This window comes from Myotis daubentonii, chromosome 3 (genome assembly GCF_963259705.1).
Source record: "Myotis daubentonii chromosome 3, mMyoDau2.1, whole genome shotgun sequence".
In the NCBI taxonomy this organism is placed as follows: domain Eukaryota; kingdom Metazoa; phylum Chordata; class Mammalia; order Chiroptera; family Vespertilionidae; genus Myotis; species Myotis daubentonii.
The window spans coordinates 3206316-3225941 of record NC_081842.1 but is presented as its reverse complement, the minus strand read 5'-3'; the positions used below and the strand labels follow the sequence as shown (position 1 = coordinate 3225941).

General features: G+C 51.7%; 1 pseudogene; it reads left to right on the top strand.

Annotated features, from left to right (window-relative positions):
- The first annotated feature begins 1768 nt into the window (after positions 1-1768).
- Positions 1769-2871, top strand: LOC132229121 (E3 ubiquitin-protein ligase RNF113A-like; annotated as a pseudogene).
- Positions 2872-19626: the final 16755 nt, after the last annotated feature.

The window sequence follows — 19626 nt, the reverse complement described above, 5'->3', positions numbered from 1 at the left end:
CCTGCTGTTACAGCCCCGAGCGCTCACCTCTGTGGCGCTGCTCATGCTGTTCCCTCCGGCTAGACTGTGTCCCCTTGTTACTCTTCTCACTAGTGAGCCTTAAAATTTTTAAGACTGAAATTCGGCATCACTTTTTAAAATTAAAACAACAACATCAATTACTTAATTGTTTCCAAAACCTGCATTTTCCCGTGTTCCCTGTCTTCCTGGACCCCCGCCCCCCCCGGGGTCCGCACCTCCCTCAGTTAGAAGATGTTGAGCCATCTTTGCACTGAGATGATACCAGGGACCAGATGCTGGCTGGCGGCTGGATTTTCCCCGTCCCCCTTCCCGTCTCCACCTGTGCCTTTCAGGCCGCAGCCGCCTGACTTTCGGGGGAGCCAGTCCATGGGTCTCCTGGCAGACCTTTCCTCCTCCTTCAGCTGTGCGCTACCCTCTGGCTCATCATCATGTTTATGATTCTAAAGTCCTCTCTGTCCCAAACCTCCCCACCCCATTTTCTCCCTAGCCCTGCCCTCTCAACCTGCCCTGGATTTACTATTTTCATGGCAGGTGCTGCCACCCTCCCCCCCCCCCCGCAACTTCCAGGGTCTCCTAGATTCCCAGCTGCCAGAGCTGCCTCCTCATGCCTTTGGCCAGTGACCATGCTGTCCTTGACCCGGGACTTCCTCTCTGGGTGCTGGAACCCTCCCTCCCTCCCTCCCAAGACCTAATTTAAATGGGACCATCACCCCCGCCCCCAAGTCTCTCCTGATTCCACCGGGGAGAACAGGCCCCCCCTCAGTCTCCAGCCACAGGCACCCTGGCTCTCTGCTCGCCTGGGCCCAGCTCTATGGGCACTGAGGCGTCTATTTTCTTCTGCTCCATTGCTCTTTGCGCCCCCATCCTCCAGGTCGCGGCCTCTCAGTAAACCCATCGCAAGGACGGAAGACCACGTGCTGTCAGTGTGCATTTCGAAAGGCCAGTCCCTTATTTTTGATTGTGTTCATCTTCTCACCTTCGCTAACACTGCTCCCCACATCAGTACGGACACCAGACACACACCCTCGTTCGCCTTATTCAACGTTTAATCCAGTCAAACTCTCAGTCCCTTTGAAGACCTGAGGTCGAATTCATGTCAGGTGTTTCTGAGTTGTGGGTTGTCAGTTGACGGTCATGGTCACTGATGATCAGTTTCGGTGGGCTGAGAGCTCTCATTGCCGTTCCCGGAGGGTCTCTATGGATGAGGGACGTTCGGGGAGAGCAGGAGGCAACTGAAGACCGCCCCACAGCCGCATTACAATGTCCAAGTAATAAACACACAGGATGACTGTGTTTTAAAATAACTGTTTATTGTTGCTGGTATCAGATGTCTCTCTCCCCTTCCCCCTCCTCCCATCCCCTACCCCCGACCCCCCCCTCCACTCCCCTGTTGCCCGTGTCCATGGGCTGTGCATGTGAGTATATATGCCCTTTGCTTTATCTCCTCCCGTGCCCCCAACCCCACGTCGAGGGGTGTCAGTCTGTCCCACGCCTCCCTGCTTTGGGGCTCATTTCGCATCTAACATCTTAAAAACATTAAAATCATGTGTGAGGGCCCCAACAGCCCTCTTCTCGGCCAGTCTCGCTCCGATTCTCCATTCTTGCTTTATCGACCCCTCTTCCCTCCTCCCCGCTTCTCCCTGTCCCCCCCCCCCCCCCGCCCACGCGCCTCGCGTGACGCAGCCCACGTGCGGGCTCCGCGCAGCCGTTGGAGCGGGGCCGGGAGAAGGCGGAGCCGAGCCGGGAGATGGCAGAGCCGAGCTGGGAGGTGGCGGAGCGGGGCCGGGAGGTGGCAGAGCCGAGCCGGGAGGTGGCGGAGCGGGGCCGGGAGGTGGCGGAGCGGCTCTCCCCCGCAGGGCCCACGGGCCCGGTGTGCGCCTTCCTGTTCAGGAAGCCGGGGCGCAGAGGGACCGCGGGCCGCAGGCAGCGCGGGGTGGGGGACCCAGAGCCGGGGGACAGTGGCGACGAGGACGAGGGCAGCTGCGTGGTCCGCCCGGGCGGGAAGCGGGCCGCCCGCGGGCCCCGGGTCCAGACGACGCGGGGCGGGCACCGCAGGGCTGGCGGCGCCCCGGGGCGCGAGGAGGCGGCGGAGGAGGAAGAGGAGGAGGAGGAGGAGAGCCGGGGCCCCCCGCGTGGTCTACAAGTCCACCCGCTCCGCGAAGCCCGTGGGGCCCGAGGACATGGGGGCGACCGCGGTGTCGGAGCCGGACCCGGAGGAGGAGCGCCGGGAGGAGCCGCGGGCCGGGGCGCACGGCCCGACCTACCGGGGCCTCCGCAGCTACCGGCGCCTCCTGCCGCCCAGGGACGCGCGCGTGGGCCCCGGGGCGTGGGGCCTGGGGCGCGTGGGCCCCCTGCGCGCGCCCGAGCACCTGCGCGCCACGGTGCGCTGGGACTACCAGCCCGACCTGTGCAAGGACTTCAAGGAGACGGGCTTCTGCGGCTTCGGCGACAGCTGCAAGTTCCTGCACGACCGCTCCGACTACAAGCACGGCTGGCAGATCGCGCGGGAGCTGGCCGAGGGCCGCCACGGCGCCGCCGAGGCCGAGAGCTACGAGGTGGGCGGCGAGGGCCCCCGCGGTGCCGGCCGGCTGCCCCCTGTGCCGCCAGCCCTTCCGCCGGCCCGTGGTCACCCGCTGCCGCCACTGCTTCTGCGAGCGCTGCGCCCTGGAGCGCTACCGCGCCAGCCCGCGCTGCTCCGTCTGCGGCCGCCAGACCCACGGCGTCTTCAACCCCGCGAAGGAGCTGCTGGCCCAGCTGCAGAGGCGCCCCGCGGCGGCAGAGGACGGGGAGGCGACGGAGGGACCGGGACCGGCAGGCGGGGGCGGAGGGTCCCGGAGAGATGGCCCGTGAGAGCCGCGGGAGGTCTGGCCGCGCCCGAAAGCAGAAAATGCTACCCCCCCCCCCCCCCCCCCCCCGCCACAGCCACGAAGACCCTGGACACGATGCCACCGGGAACCGGATGTGATGAAGAAAAGGGCTGAGGTATGCACAGAAACTGACCAAGTCCACGCACCCACGACTCTGCACCCCTGACTCAAGCTGGCTCATAGTTTTTGGCCTTTCAGACCTCTCAGTCGTTCGCCCTCGGGGATGGCGTTTTGAAGGGACAGCTTCCAGCTCTCCTTGCACGAGGCCCTGCAGTGAAGCGACCCGAATTCCTGCACTGCACACAACAAGAACAAACAAAACCCCAAAGCACACAAAAGAGAACAACACGGTCATTTGAGGGACTTCGACTTTGTTTCAAACTGGAGCCCGTGTGGACAAAGCTCAAGTCAGGACATGAGCCAGGTCTCTGGTTTTGGGCAGGCTCCAGCCCGGAGGAATTCACTTTATTTTTCTTCTGCAGTTCAGGGAATGGATCAGTAGAAATGAACAGCCCAGACTCTATCTTGCTGCATAATAAATGGATGTTGGATGAAATGCAATATCTGGACGTGAACATGTGGACAACAGATGATTTTTAGATGTGACTAACATACTCATTAGGCGTTTTTAGCAAAATCCTCCACTAGGCTTATTGTCCTGAAGTTGAAATACAAGAAGTTGCCTGTCTAGTGTGCTCTTCCGAAACCTGAAGTTTAACTTGAATCCCTTTGAAGTCGTTTATTATGATTAATGAATCATTTCAACATTTTGCTACATTCAAAGGCCCCCAATAAAAGATAAAATCGAGTTCCTTACTAATCAAGGATACCACAAAAGATTGGAAATCAGGCGAAAATGTGACCTGAGCAGTAATACTAAACTTAAAAACCTGTATCAATCACTACAAATTTCAAAAGAGTTTGGAAACAGTTAAGACTTTTCAGAAGTGCATACCACTGATGCCAGGAAGGACTTTGGAAATATTTGGGTGCTATTTGTAATGGAAGTAAAGCCAGTTGGTTGCTTTTCTTGAGCAAATGTTTTGCAATAGTTTGGCATCACAAAGCCAGGACGGAGAAAGGCCTTCTCTATTTGTCCATTTTCAAGTTGAGAGTCCCAGGATAGGGCTGGGTTTCGTCCCCATGTTTGTGTCACAACTGATGGGACAGTACTCACTTTTGTTAGGGAGGCCGGTCTTTGTCCAGGTAGGGAAGGTCATCGCACAAAGACTCAGATTTTGGGGTTCTTGGGAAGGACTGCTGAGGACCCAACTTATTCTACATTTCAGTCTCAACACGCTGAGATGATCTCCATGAGATGTCGCACTGCAGAGTTCGAGACTCCAATGCCAGAGCCCCTGGGAGAGGCTTAGGACAGTTCATGTGGGCGCCACCAGCAGAAGCGCTGCCCAGCCCAGGGGCCAGTGGGCACAGTGATTGCCAACAGTCTAGTGAACAGAGCAGACTGACCACCAAGATGAGGCAGGAATCCGGACCACACCTTGAAAACAAATTCCAAAGTGGTTTTGAAGTGAAGATAAGGTGCTTCCTGGTGCCTCACCATCAAACTTTCCTCCTGTTATAACCAGGATTTGCAGCCCTACACGGTGTGTCAGATAGGACAGCCATTGTCTCCACGCTTGTCTCATTGTGCTACGTCCTGGGTCAGAAATCTTCACTGACCCTCCCTTTGCTTTAGGGGACGGTCCACTGTGTTTCCGTGTTGGCAGGCGCATGTCCCTTACTCCCCAACATTAATTCTTTACCAGAGTCCGAGGTCCCCCAAGTGCATTGCACCTTCAATCTGCCTGCGCAGCACCTTTGCTGAGGCCACTCACCGAGCCCCAGAACGATTCTCTTTGTTTGCTCTTGTCCAGTGGAAACTTGGCCTAGAGTCGAAGACCCCCTCTCATTCTCCACACCTCTAGGACCACCCACGGTGGGTGCCACAGTTTCCTCTCTTACACCTTCCAAAAGTCCACGTTGTCTAATGCTGTCACCATCGGTACCTGTTGAGAACCCCGGCAGCTGTAAGCTCATCAGCACAGAATGCCTCGCATGTGTAGCGCTGGTCAGCACGTCATGTTGAGTTAACCGTGTGAATTATGCCTCTGTGTCACTTGGCACCTAAGCAGTGTCCACATAAACACATTCATCCATTTGTCCATTCTCTCTGTGTTGACCACCCCCTCTGTCCAGCTCTGTGCTTGTCCCTGCAAATGCAGCAATGAGCAATAAAGTCATGGTGCTTGTCTTTGCGGAGTTTATATATAACCTCGTGGGGAAAAGAACTAGTACTGGAGGCTTGCTTTGTGCCGGTCATTATGCTAAGTACTTGTTCACAGTCTCTTACTGAAACCCATTACCACCCTTGGAGGTAAGCAGTATCAGCCCCTTCTCACAGACCAGGGTGCTGAAGCTTAGCATGGCTGTTCGGGTAACTTGTCCAAAGCCCCCTGGCTGTGGAGCGGGAGAGCGGGAGCTTGACCTGGTTTGACACCAGCGCTTGTGGTTTCTAACCACCACATGAGATAATTACCGATATTATAGGGATGACAAATAGCACAAATGTTGTGTGTGAGTTTCCTGTGGTGCTGTGACAAAAATTAGCACAAAACTGCATGGTTTTATAACAACACAGATTATAAGGTCAGAAATTCAACACGGGTCTCACCAGGCTAAAGCAAGCTGTAGGCATGATTTCATTGCTTTTGGAGGCTCTGGGACAGCGATTTTCAACCCTTTTCCTCGCATGGCACACAAACTAATTACTAAAATTCAATGGCACACCAAAAAAAAAAAAATGTATTTTTTGCTGATCTGACGAAATAAGTATAATTCTGAGTCATTCACACTGGATGGCTCTTGTCATTTTTTTAAGTTGGTAATGTAAGGGAGATTGTCCCTTAGCGCCTCTGTCTAAAGAGTTAGGTATTGCATGTTTTAAAAATTCAACTGCAGCCAGCAAGCTTGCTTCTCTCTGACCAGCCCTCTGTCCTCATGGGTCCCTGTGACCACAGACTAGAAACTTCCCCTACGTCTAAGGACTCCTGTGATGACGTCAGGCCCATCCAAACCCTCCCGGCAGTTTCCCCACCTCAGGGTTCTTAATCACATCTGCATAGTCCTTCTTGCCACGTGAGGTAAAATAATCACAGGTTCCAAAGATTAGGGCTTGGATATGGGGGGGGGGGCATTATTCTACTGACCAGCTGTAGCGGGTGTAACAAGGGAGCAAACTGGAGGTGGAGGGCTTGCTCAGGCTGCCTGGGAGGGTCAGGCACCCCAAACTGAGGGCTGAGGAGGTGTGGAGCCCCTGCAGAACCACCGAGCTGGGGCCTTAGCAGGTCCGAGGAGAGGCCTGAGGGGGGACCATGGCCCTCGCTGCAGCTGGAGAGGGAGGCAGGGACCAGGTCCTGAGGAACCTGCCTGGCAGGCAAGATGGACTCTGGCATGATCGGGGGAGGAACGGGCAGTCGGTGAAAGGGTCAGGTAGCAGACACGATTGATTTGATTTCCAGATCCCGAGTTTGTGGGGAGCAAGAGTGGAAGCACTGAGGAGGGTACCTGACAGTTCAGGTCGCGGACGCCGGTGGCCGGGGCCAGGCAGGTGCTACTGCAGGCCGAGGGAGGCCGGTCTGGGCGCCTGCGTGGAAGTGGAGGCGAGGGACAGACTTCCAGGTTTCTAGGTGGGACAACTGGGCGGGGCCTTCATGCTGAGGCGATGGCAGCTGCAGGAAGACCAGGCTTGGTTAGGGCCATGATCAGAGCCAGTGGGGCTGCAGGAGGAGCAAATAACATGAACAGGAGAAGAAATTCCTCTTAGGGACCAGAGGCCAGGGCTGCGTGGGCAGAACCACGGCAACAGAAGACAGAGGCACTCATTTGGGCTCTTCTGATTGAATATTTATAAAGCCCACGTAGCTCTAAGGGGGCCCACGTGCATGAGGCTGGAACGTCTTCTGGAAAACTATGCCGACCGAACATTCTGATGGTTGGTTCAGTTTGATTAAGGGCAGCAGATTCGCTATATTTCAGCCTGTCCATCTTGACCACCAGACATTCTTTCCTCCTTTGTACACGGCGCCTGTATGTGGGTTACACTCATCTCCTGGCTCTTCTCTGCCTGGTGAGTCTGACTCTTTGGGCACAATAGCAATTCTTGCTCTTTAAGAAGACTCATTTGGTTTTTCAGTAAATACATATAGCGTCACACACTGAACAGAATTAACATTGTGCAAACAGAAGATCTTTGGGAAGTATGTTTGGGTATGAGTCAATCATGGGACTGACCAGGAAAAGACAACCCCAGGGCACCCTGGAATTCACAGAAGTGCGTGCAGCACGATGAGCTGGCTGAGATCTCAGTGTGACCAAACCTAACACGTCAGGGTGAGAAGCTCCGCATGAGAAAAGGATGAATGGAGTGACTGCTCCTGGCAAAGCAAGAACACGTCTGAATGCCCACTGGTCTCCCGCTCATCCCCGGGGACGGCGCTGCCTCACAGGGGGATGGTTGGGCGCCCCGTCTCCGTGGAGGGACTTCCCTTTTGCTCCTTCCTTTAGTCTGTGTCAGTGGTTCTCAAACTGCAGCGAGCATACGGATGGCCACGCAAGGATCCATGCTGGTTCCCAATGGGACACAATTTCAAGGGGACTGCCGACCTTGTCTTCGCCTTCGATGCTGATTTTAGAGCATGAGCTCCACATGGATTGTTGGGATGCAGCACGACGTGGGACTAGATTCCAAGCCTGAGGTTGGGAGGTGTTTCGGCACCTGCCCCAGGAGCAGCAGGGCTGGGGTTAGAGGCGGCAGGGAGCTGCTCCGTGGTGCAATTGATCAAACCGTTAGAAGATGGGGAGCGCTCTGTGGTCATTTTCAGGTAAACAACCCGTGGGAGAGCAAAGCAGCGGAGACTTTCCGTTAACTGTCACCCGTCAGCGCAAGAATGCGGGGACCGAGGAGACATGCAGAGCGATTCCGCGCCACGTGCAGGACTGTGAGCGCACCGAGGGCTGTGCCGGCAACGCCCGGTGTACTTTGTAGAGACAGGTGCTGGGGCCACCACACACTCGTGGCGCACACGTATGTCCCAGGCCAGACCCAGGCCCCGCTTCCTCAGCAGCCACACCATCACCTGCCATTTCAAAGGCATTTGATTTGAAATTCTGTGACTTTGTATCATTTTGGGTATATTTATTTTCAGTGTTATTTTAAAATATATTTTTATTGATTTCAGAGAGGAAGGGGGGGGGAAGAGAGAGAGAGAGAGAAAGAGAGAGAGAGAGAGAGAAACATCAGTGATGAGAGGAAATCATTGATTGGCTGCTTCCTGCACGCCTCACACTGGGGATCCAGCCCGCAACCCAGCCATGTGCCCTTGACTGGAATCAAACCATGACCTCCTGGTTCATAGGTTGATGCTCAACCACTGAGCCACGCTGGCGGGGCAGCAGTCACTTTACAGTCACCCAGTCACCTGCCATGTTCAAATGCATTTATTAATTTGAAATTTTGTGGCTTTGTATTATTTTGGTTATACTTATTTTCAATGTTATTTTAATTTATAGTTAGAGAAGTACTCTAAGCTGGGGGGATCTATTCTTAGCTTTTGGTGGGCTGATCGTTAAGAAACATTATAATTTAAGCCCCTCGGATCGAATGCATTTGGTGTTGAGTAGGAATCACCCTACATAGTCCAGGCCACCCTCAAACACCTACTGTGCACAGTGGGCCCGAAAGATTAACAGATGAGCAATGTGGGAATCTTTTTCTATAAAAAGGGTCCATGTCTTACTCACCTTGACGGAATATCACCATTACGCTATTTCCAAGCAAAATGAGACAGCGTGACGCGCCCTTCATAGCTGCATTTGTGTATGCCAGCTCCGTGGGAATGGCACCAACTGGGAAGTAAAGAAGTCCTTATTAATTCTGTGGCGTCCAAAGTGCTAACTTATAAATAGCATCAGATCCCGAAATCTCTGTATGTCTTCCACACATTTTGTATTAAATACATTATAAAATCCACTTAGTAAAAAAACCCACATGTGCCTTAGCCGGTTTGGCTCAGTGGATAGAGCGTCGGCCTGTGGACCGAAGGGTCCCAGGTTCGATTCCAGTCAAGGGCACGTACCTTGGTTGCGGGCACATCCCCAGCAGGGGGTGTGCAGGAAGCAGCTGATCGGTGTTTCTCTCTCATCGATGTTCCTAACTCTCTATCCCTCTCCCTTCCTCTCTGTAAAGAAACAACAACAAAAACATATAAAAAACAAACAACAACAACAAAACCCACATGTAAAGCGAGTTTAGCAGAAACACATCTTAAACAACAGCCACAAGGACAAAGCCTGGTGAAAAGCAAACGACTAGAACCCGGGGAGCCCGCTGTCAGCGTGGCCTGTGCCTCTCAAGCTGAGAGCCCCTTAAGTGTGAAGGAGGTAACGGCCCGGCCTGCGCCTCCCTGTGGCCCTGCACGCGCTGTGGGGTTGGCCCACCGGCTCACCGGCCCACCTGCAGGCTCCGCATCTCGCACGTGCTCAGTAAGCGTCTGAGGGATGGGAGGGAGGGCGTGCTGCGGGGCGATTTCTATTGGATGGCCGTGCACCATCTAATGAGGGCCTCAGCCCGTTGGCAGCTCGGGCAATTCTTGTGCCGCTCCCGGCACGTTGGCTGTGTGGACCACATGAGTGCTCGGTGCTTTCCTGGCTGCTGCCCGCCGCTTGCCTTTCCAGCTCATCAGATGCCCCTCTCAGCTCCCGCTGTTTGCTGAAGCCCATCTCCCCGCAGGCTCGCCGGTGGGCCTCCAGCCTGTTCTAGCCCGTGCATCTCCACTGGTGACGGGTCGGGACTGACTTCCGTTTCCTCCCACTCTGAGCCTGGGGAGCGCCAGAAGTCCTGCTCCCGTGTGCCCACTGTAGCCTTTTGTACCCTCTGCTCTCCTGGAAGCCTGGGGGTGTGCCTGGACGCGACTTCGTCGTCAGCTCCAGTCCGCACACTGGTTTCCCGCTGGGATTAGCGCCGTGCCCAGCCCCTGGCCATGAGGGTTTTGTCCCCTCGAGTCTTGCACCCTTTTCTCGGCACAGGCTCTTGGCCCCCGGCTCTGAAACAGGCTGCGTTCCCAGAGGATGCACAGCCACAGCTGGGCTGGCTTTCCACAGTCTCAGTCCGGTTTACGTCTCCATTCAGAACTCGGCAGAGCTCTTTATCTTCGTATAGGGAGTTGACTTTTTAGCTTTACGGGTTTGCTCAAAGCCAAATAAGCTTGTTTTTCTTTTAATCTTTATTGTTGAAAGTATGACATAGGTCCTCCCCCGCCCCTGTTTACCTCTTCCAGCCCATCCCAGTCCTCCTACCCCAGGCCCTGACCCCCCCTATTGTCTGTGTCTACAGGTTATGGAGATAAACATACGCCTTCATTGGTTGCTCTCTTCCCACCCACCCTCCCCTGCCTTCCCTCTGAGGTTCAACAGTCTGTTCATGAGTTTATGAGTCTGGGTCTATTTTTGATCATCAGTTTATTTGGTTCATTAGATTCCACGTATGAGTGAGATCATGTGACACTTATCTTTCTCTGACTGAAAGCCAACTAGTCTTAATTATAACATCGTTGAAATAGCTGCACTACTTTTTATTAAAATACACTCAATGATTAGGAGTATTATTCAGGGGGATCTGGAAGTCGAAGTCTCGGGTTGGTACATGCTGGGATCGCGCTACAGCAATCTCACACGTGTCGTGACTCTGGTTCTTGGCCTTTGGTGCCACTTGGCAAGGGAACGCGGAGGCTTTGAGCTGGTTTCTAGGTCGGTAGCACCTCACCGTGAAGTTTCCGTTAGCTTCTTTGTTGACTTTTTTAAAAACATACTTTGCCTTGTCATTTGTCAGTCCAGGCACAAGATATAAGTGCTCCTTCCATCAGCACCAAGCACATGGGTGAGGGCGGCGCTGACCTGGACTTCAGGAGAGAGGAAAGTCCGGGGGGACTGAGCCACGGGCCACTTGGCTTCTTGAGTTGGCACGGGCAATGGAAACTCCACAAATAGGTTGAAGTGTCGTAGGAGCGTGTAGGGGACAGCGCCTCCGTGGTCTCCTGTCCTCTCTGAGGTGTCTCCCCATTACCCTTCGGAAGAGGAGTCGGGCTCGCTCCCCAGTGAAAAAGGCCACGTCCTGGACGCAGGGCCTGGGTGCGCATGTCTGTCTGCAGACACCCATCGTTTGAAACCGACTCTGCCAACTACCAGCCTCCCTCCTGCTCCTTGACTTCCCATGCCCTCGTGGCCACTTTCACTGGTCACCATTGCCCACTCCAGGACCCAGTGTCCGGTGTTAGAGTGGGTGTCTGTCTTTAGACCAAGCCCCCTCCCTCCCACAAGCAAAGCCATCCTGTGGGCCCCTCGGTGGGATTTTGGGTGAGTGATGATGGTTGTAGTTTAAAGATGGATGTTCTATTATACACGCCACAGGCCATGCTGGCCAAGAAAGTAGGTTTGGGTTTGGTTGTTGGGGTAGAGGATGGCAGTTCTTTCCAGTTTTTACAGAAAAAGCCAAGTGCCACAACCTAGCAGGAGGGGCTTGAGCACAGAGAGAAGGTTGAGAGTTGGACCAGAATACGGGATTAGGTAAAACTGGATGCTCCGGAGACTCGTAATGCTCACGGGCTGTCCTAACAATGCGACCTTTCCCAGCATCTTCATTCCCTAATGAAAAATTTGTGACATCTGCAATTGCATTTATCTTTTAAATTTCCTTCCTAACCATGGTTTCGCGTACTCTGCTACTTCATTAGTAATGATTTTCCGGACAGTTCCCTTAAACATTCTCTGAATTCAGGTGGAGGAAGATGGATTTTTAACTAATCTTTTTTGGCACAAACATATATCACGGAGGAGACTAACTCTTCTTTCTATTTTTCATCTGTTTTCCTTGGTGTTATCTGACGTTAGGCTGCCAGAACAAATTTAAGTGGCGAGTGAGCAATTATTGCCTTGTGATAGGAGACGATGGGTAAGAATTGTTTTTTAATTCAGTAGAGAGATGGTTTACTTCCTGCGTCTAAAACATTTAGTCGGCCGACGACGCCTTCAGCAGACAGGCGGTGGACATGCTTGCGGACCTGGCCCCTCTTCTGAAAATGGGGCTTTGTACCGAACGATGTGGGTGTGCTGACGTCACGGCTCAGGCTTCCTGAATCAGCGCCCACGGCCCCTCCTGCGAATGCTGACCTTGTCCGTCCGCCCGCACCCTCTCTCTGACCCTCACTAGAACCCTCTTATCTGCGCCTTCCCCCTTCTGGTTATTGAAGTTTTAAGTGGCTCGAATCTTTTAAAAATTCCATTTCAAAACCCACGTGGAGACCAGATTGACACACGCTCTAGAACCCCAGGCCCAATCTGCACCAAGGCCCATGAAGACGGGACCGTTGGCCATGGCCTCGGCCTTCTCCGTAGAAGCGGAGGCTCCACGGGGATTACAACGCTCGGAAACCTGGGCCACACGGGGCGGGGATGCTGACTGCCTTCTGTTGCAGACAGACCTCAGCGTCCGAGAGTCGAGGCAGGATGGGGGTCCGAGTTCCAGAGGGGCGGCTGTTGGCCTTCATGTTGCCACCCCCTTCTGCGTCCTGTAGTTTGCCTGCCAGTCGGAGTTTCACGCTTCCTGTGGGGGCCCTGCTGCTCTGTATCTTTTTTTTTCTTGTTCGTGGAGCCTAGGGAGCGAATGCTTTTTAAATCGGAGGCCAACATCCACGGGATTTTTATTTCAAAGTGGAGACATTTTCCTTCTTTTGCCATCGTGTGTGTGTGTGTGTGTGTGTGTGTGTGTGTATCCCAATTAGTCACAATTCTCTTTAAAATGTCTGTACAGGCACAAGGCACATAATGGCAAAGGGGAGGTGACGTTCCCGGGATGACGCAGGCTGGACGGGTGCCCTTTTCTTCCTCGTGGAAAACGGGACGATGCGCGTGGCTTTTCAGGATGGAGGTTAGCCTGGTGTGGGAGTCAGAAATCTAGACTTGACCTCTACGGCCCTAGGAGACTGTGGGCTCCTGTTTCCTGCCCTATAAAAGGTAGAGGCTGGCCTAAAAGATTTCTACAGTTCCCTCGACTCTGGCCTTCTACATATTTTGTAATTATTACAATAAATATTGCATGCTGCTTCAGGTCTCTGCTGCTCGGCTGGGCCCCGGCAGGAGGACCATGCCACCTCGTGACAGGCCTGGGGAAAGGAGTGTTTGTGGACAGGCGATGGGCGGGGGGGAGTGGCCTTGCCTTTTGGGGCCCGATCTTCAAGTGTATCTCCGGTCCTTGCACCGCTCCATCGGGGGAACAGGGGACGAGTTGCGCGCCAAAGGAGGAGATTTTTCTTTAAGGAAATTAGGGCCGACCGAACCAGAGATTGGCTGCTATTATCGGACACTAATGGCCCCTGATAAGGGGTAATCAGATAGCCTGTGAGCAGGGTTAGCACTAAGTAACCAGCTCCCGCCCTGCAGGAGACGGGCGGCAGGACGATGCTGGAATGGATTCTGTTCTCTGTAAATTTTTAATCAGCTCAAAAATTTTCATGGAACAATTTACCCTTCCACCCTCCTCCACCCTTTTACTTAGCTTCTTTTGACCTTGACCTTAAGTGGAAATGAGACTATATATATATTATACACACACACACACACACACGCACACACACACGAAACATATTTATGAAATAATTATCAATTGCTAAGGAAAGTTTTGCATAAATCACAAGACTTTTCATATCGTTTTATGGCCATAAGAGTCTGAGGGCTATGTAGATGAGCTTTCCTTAGCCGAGCATGTATGTTTTGTAAAATCGATCCTCATGATTTTAAATATCAAGTTTCAGTGTTCTTATCACATCTATCGGCCTTGAGGAGGCGATGCCACAGGCAGCCGAGGGACTCTTTCTGACCCTCCCGGGGAGGTGGACTCTGACATTTTAGCGTTTATCCAATGGCGATGCTGTCCCTGCATTTTAAGTCGCTGGGGCCCCGCATCTGTCTGTCCCTGGGATGGAGATATTTCACGGACACTCACTGGCAAGCCTCCCATCCACACCTTATCGCATTTCCTCCCCTGGACTCAAGTTGCAAGTGCGTGGCTGTCAGGATTTTTTCTTTCCCTGGATATTCTACCAGCTTCCTACCTGGGCAGTGTCCCTCCTTGTCAGCCGATGCGAAACCTAGTGAGGTCTCTGGAACTAGACACGGAGGTGGGGTTTACCATGTGGTGTATTTTTCAAAAGCACTTGCAGAAGGAACATGGGAGAAGCAGGCGTGGGCAGGAGACCCCCACCCAAGGTCAGGCCTGGTAACACCTCTGCAAAGACGTGACCGCAGCTGGGATAGCGCCGCGTCACTAGCTGAGCATGTGGGCAGTGCTTCCAGCATCTTAAGGCGATCAGACATTTCTGATAGTTACGATGTGCAGCAGCCGGGGAATGAAGAAGAGTCGCGGGAACGTGCGGAAAGAGAGGGGTGTTTAAGCACAACAAAGGGAAACAGCGTCTGAGGGCGCCAGAGCTTTGTAACAACTTGGCGTCGCGCTCAGAGGCTTAATTTCAAGAGACGTTTATCCTGCGATGGCGGGTGGTAATGCTCCAGTAAGTCCCATGCTTTGTGCTAAGGCAGAATTAATCGGGGTTCCCGAGGCTGGTGATGCTGGGACCGGGCCGGTGCTGGCGAGGGCTGCTGGGAGGTGCGGGGGGGGGGGGGGGCGCGGGGGGGGGTTCACCTCGCGGGGCCCTATTTTCATCATCTTTAAACGAAGGGTAACGCCTGCTTTGTCGACTTAATAAAGTTCTTGTGAGGGTCGAATGGGATCATGGTTGTGGAAGTGCTGTGTACAGGCGTGGTGATCTGCGCGTTGGCCATTGTTATTTTGTGGTGGATTTAGGTTTTGGAAGCCGGAGCAGGGAGCCAAAGCTAACACCCCCCGATGGACGCGCACGCAGGCTTTTCCCGAGTGTAGTTATGTGGGGGTGGGCAGGGCCTGATTTGACTCGCAGCCTCTCTGAATCCACGTGTTATCGAGTCAGAGACACATAAATCAACACGCCGAAGCAGCCACGGGGGAGGATTTGAGCCTTGAGGCCCGCGGCGGCTGCACGTTGAGGTGTCTGCACAGGGCGCCGTGGCAGGATGCGGATAATGTGTGTGGATAGAGCCCCGGCTGAAACGAGGGACAAGAGCGCACGCGCTCAGTGACTGAGAGAGAAAGCGTTCTCGGTTCGGTTGGCTCTTTGCTGAGGTCCTGCGGGTGCCGGGCACCTGGGCAGTGGCTGGAGGCCCCGGCTGGAGCTGGACGCCCCCAGGAAGATGGGCGGCCATCTCATCCTCTCAGGGGTCTGCTCACTCACTCGTGTGAGCAAAGATGTACCCCTGCACGCCCGGTGTGAGAATTAACAGCATAGACCACGTGTTTTGGAGAAGTGAACCATCAGAAGTATATTTCCGTCACAATAAAACATTGGAGAAACGATCCACACAGTTCAAGCCCTCAGAACTTCTAAAAAACGCGGCCCGATGACGGTACCAGGAAGCAGGCCATCTGCCGAAGGAGCAATAATGGAAGAAGCTTAAGCAGCACCTCTTTGACCTGAAGGCTAAGCCCTCCGGCTCCATCTGGATTGGTATTTGGCTGCGAGAAATGCTTGGCAAGGTGGAGTGTTTTGGTTTCATTTGATCTCTCATCATATTAGGCACCTGATTCCCACACCCTCCTCTCCCCGCAACCCGCGAACTATAGAGCCTTAGATTTGGTGGGCCCCACCCGAATTTCAGCACTGACTGCGCTTTTGTATTACATTCAGAGTGGGAGATTGTTTGGACAAATAATTCATACCTTTGATGGGAAGGGAAGAGGTGTTTCAGGAAAGAGATGATCTGTTCATGTGCCAGGTATGGGGGCCCGGACCTCCGTGTGCCAGTGCATTAGCCTGTCCATTAGGGGAGCTGCCCTTTTATTGGATCATTTCTAGCTGTTGATTGGAAAACTAAAAGTGGCCTTTAAATTTTTCACCAGCTGTGGCAGGATAGAGGTGAGAGGACACATCCAATGAGCGGGCTGGAAATGGCGAACAGTTCCTGATCCCATTCTTCTCCCAGCCCATCCCATCAGAACCACCCATTTCCTCAATCCCTCTGGCCAGGGCGGGCCCTGTGCATTAGGTAAGGTGGGCTGTGCATGCCTGCTAAGATAGAAGGGCCTTAAAATGCCTCTCTTCTAAATTTTCATTCTATTTTCCTTGCACGTCTCTACAAATATAGATACATTAACATAGTGGTGGGGTGGGAAGGAGGGCCGGGATGGATCTAGGAAGGTGAAGGTAGCGCACCTTCAAAGAGAGATCCTTAAAGCGGGTCTGGGCGCCTTATGACGAACGAGGACATCAGTTAGGAGGTTGTGGAGGGCTCCAGGAAGGAGTTGGAAATTAGGGCAAACGTCACCTAGTTCATGACGTACACAGGACAAGGCCTTGTCACATTTTTTTTTTTTTAAACCAGAAGAGCTATTGACAAACTCTCCCAGAGTCACTGTGCTCCTAAGACTAAAGGGTTGGTAGGGCCCGGGAGCGTCAGTCTTTCCACAGGGCTCAGTGGATCCCAGCACGCACACTCCTGCACCAGATCAGGTCTCTGCACCACACACAGCTCTAGTTTCTCTCTCTCCATCTCCCTCGCTGTAGCGATTGGTCCTGAAGTGGCTTGGGAGCAGTTTCTGCAATGATCATATCGAGCACCTTTTTGTAAATAGGATGATCGATTCTAAATCGGGCTGCTTTCCATCTTTTTTTTTTTTTTTTTTTTTTAACTATCAGTCCTTTTTCTGTTGTGTCAGTGTGAAGCTTATTTTGACGGGAGGCGGGGGGTTGTGAGTTGATATTATCCTAGCGAAACCCAAATGATTCATTACATGCACGTCTGAATCACGAGGATGAAACTGATGGGCAAATGGTCCCGCTCTGTCACAGCGGCTTTGTCTGGGCTGTGGTGTTTGTAAGCGGAGTGGTTCAATGGAATGTAAACTAGAAATTATCATTTAAATGCTGTCGGCCTGGTTTGTCCATAAGAAGCGGTTCTTGTACAAAGGGAAGTGTTCTTTGGGCCTGAGGAGGAAATAAACAACATTTAAAAGTTCCAAAAAAAAAGAAAAGAAAAAAGGAATCCAACAGGTCAAGCTGTTTGTGGTTTCCCTCCATTCCAGGTTCTTCTGTTAGTAATGAAAGATTTGGAGGCTTTTAATGAGCATGAAGTCACCAATTATACCACTTGTTTTCAGGAGAGAAGGGGGACTTCTTCTCTTGGGCAGGGTGTAGAAGGTCTTGGCCAATGCTCTTGCTACAACAATGAGAAAAAAAACCTATGGATTTATAAATTTACAAAGAAAACCCCTATTTTTATAGGCACCAGAGTGCTAGGATAGAGGTGAGATGACACAATTAGGACTAAATAAACTGAACTCCCAGGAGAGAAACTTTCCAGGGTTACCTGGCGGTTGTGAGCTGTTCTCCACCCTCTGTGGTCATTCCCCAGTTCTGGATATAAGGTGAGAAAACAAAGACCCCTGCCTAGGAGGAGAGTTGCACCAAACACTTGGCCAGTGTCCCCAGGAAGACATTTTTACTTTTGAGGCTGCATTGTGTGGGAGGATGGAGCGCTAATTTGAAAACCTCCAAAGGTCAAAACTGAGACTCTCAGAATCTTTCAGAACCAAGAAGACAAAGGCCCTGCCAGGATCTCAATAAAAGCCTAGGACATCCATGCCATAGCAATAAAGGAACAACAGAATATAATGAAGCTTACTAATCCTAGTCCATTTCCATCTTAACACCTTATTGGATTGAAATGATTAGTCCTTCACAGTAGAGGAGAGAGAAATGCTCCCTGATGGAAGATAAAACCACCGAGGGTCAGTATAGTTTTTAAAATTTTTTTTGTCTAGTATACAATTAGAAAATTACAAGACATGCAAATAGGCAAGACGGTATAACTGATAATCAAGGAAAACAACATGTAACACAAGAAGACCCATAGATGACCAGTTACTGGAATTAGCAGCCAAGGAGTTAAAATATGCATGATTCATCTGTGCAAAATAGAGGAGAAATGAATAAAAGCGATAAAAGGATGGATAATTGCATCAAATAGTTGAAATCTATAAGAAATCAAATAGATATCCTAAAGTGGGAAAATACAGGGAGGGGCAAAAGTACGTTTTCAATTGTGAGTATGCAAAACAGTTTATTCTTATATTCATATTTATTAAATTATTTTCTGTATGAACAACTGTAAACCTACTTTTTTCCAGGCCTGTACAATATTTGAAATTAAGAATATATTGAGCTTAATAGTTGACTGGAAATAGCCATACATAAGATTAGTGAACTGGAAGGCAAGCCAATAGCATTCAAATTCTGATTTATAATGATGGATATGGGAGACCCAAGAGGAATATGACAAAAGGTTTGATATACACATAACTTAATTCCCAGGCTGAATGGAGGAAGAAGAGATTTTCAAAATGATAATGGCTGAGAATTTCATCAAACCGAATCCTGAGATTCAAGAAACCCGGGGAATCCCCAGCAATGGCAATGCAAAGAAAGCCGTGCGTGGGCATGTCATAGTAGAACTGCTGAAGACCAAAGTAAAAAGTTAAATCTTGAAAACAACTAGAGAAGAAAGACATTACTGTTAAAAGAGCCACACCTCTATACCCTTGCAAGGAAAGCTTGAAAATCGAGCCTATTCCGAGGGAAAGTAGTATCATAAAGGAAGTAGCATCATATAGTAGTATCACTATAGATAGCAAGGCTCCTGGATGCCGTGTCGCGGGTCTCACAACAGCAAGCAGTGCTGAGGGCTGGAGCCCAGGGCTGTTGGCTGCAGGTACAAGAGCTGCTCTGAACTGTGTGACGTTCACCCGGTCCCTCCCGGCTCTTTGTGAGACACCCGGTACATAGACTATGGGCAGGAGGCCGGTTCTTGCTGATGGCATCTCAGGACCGCCAGGCTAGGGCGTGAGATAGCGCGCCAGGAAGGCATTTAATTCTGAGGTGGTAAAGTCCCTCGCTGTGCTCCTGCCGGCACCTGCCGTCCCAGGAGCTGTACTTGTAGAGACTTCCACATCTCAAGCACTTTCTGCTGTCCGTCAGCTGGCTGTGTGGGAAAAGGATCCAATAGACAAAAACTAAAGGAAAAATCTAGCTACCTAAGAATTAACAAGTGAACTGAGGGATAATGCATTTTTTATGTTCAATAATAAAACGAAGCCCCATTCCAGATTTAAAAAAAAAAAAAGAGAAATGTGTGGCCCTAGCTGGCTTGACTCAGTGGATAGAGTGTAGGCCTGCAGACTGAAGGGTCCCGGGTTCAATTCCGGTCAAGGGCACATGCCTGGGTTGCAGGCTCAATCCCATTAGGGGGTGTGCAGGAGGCAGCTGGTCAATGATTCTCTCTCTTCATTGATGTTTCTATTTCTCTCCCTCTTCCTTCCTCTCTGAAATCAATAAAAATATATTTAAAAAAATGTATGAGTACTCCACCATGGGATCTGATTGTGTACATGATTATTTTAACCGAGAGCACAATTTAAAATGTGATAAATTCATCTTTTAGATGATGCAGATAATATGGGGACATTTTGGGGAGAGAGATTTTCAAACGAGTGGGTTTTACTCCGCCCGCCTTTTCAATAACCATGACCCACAGTGCAGAG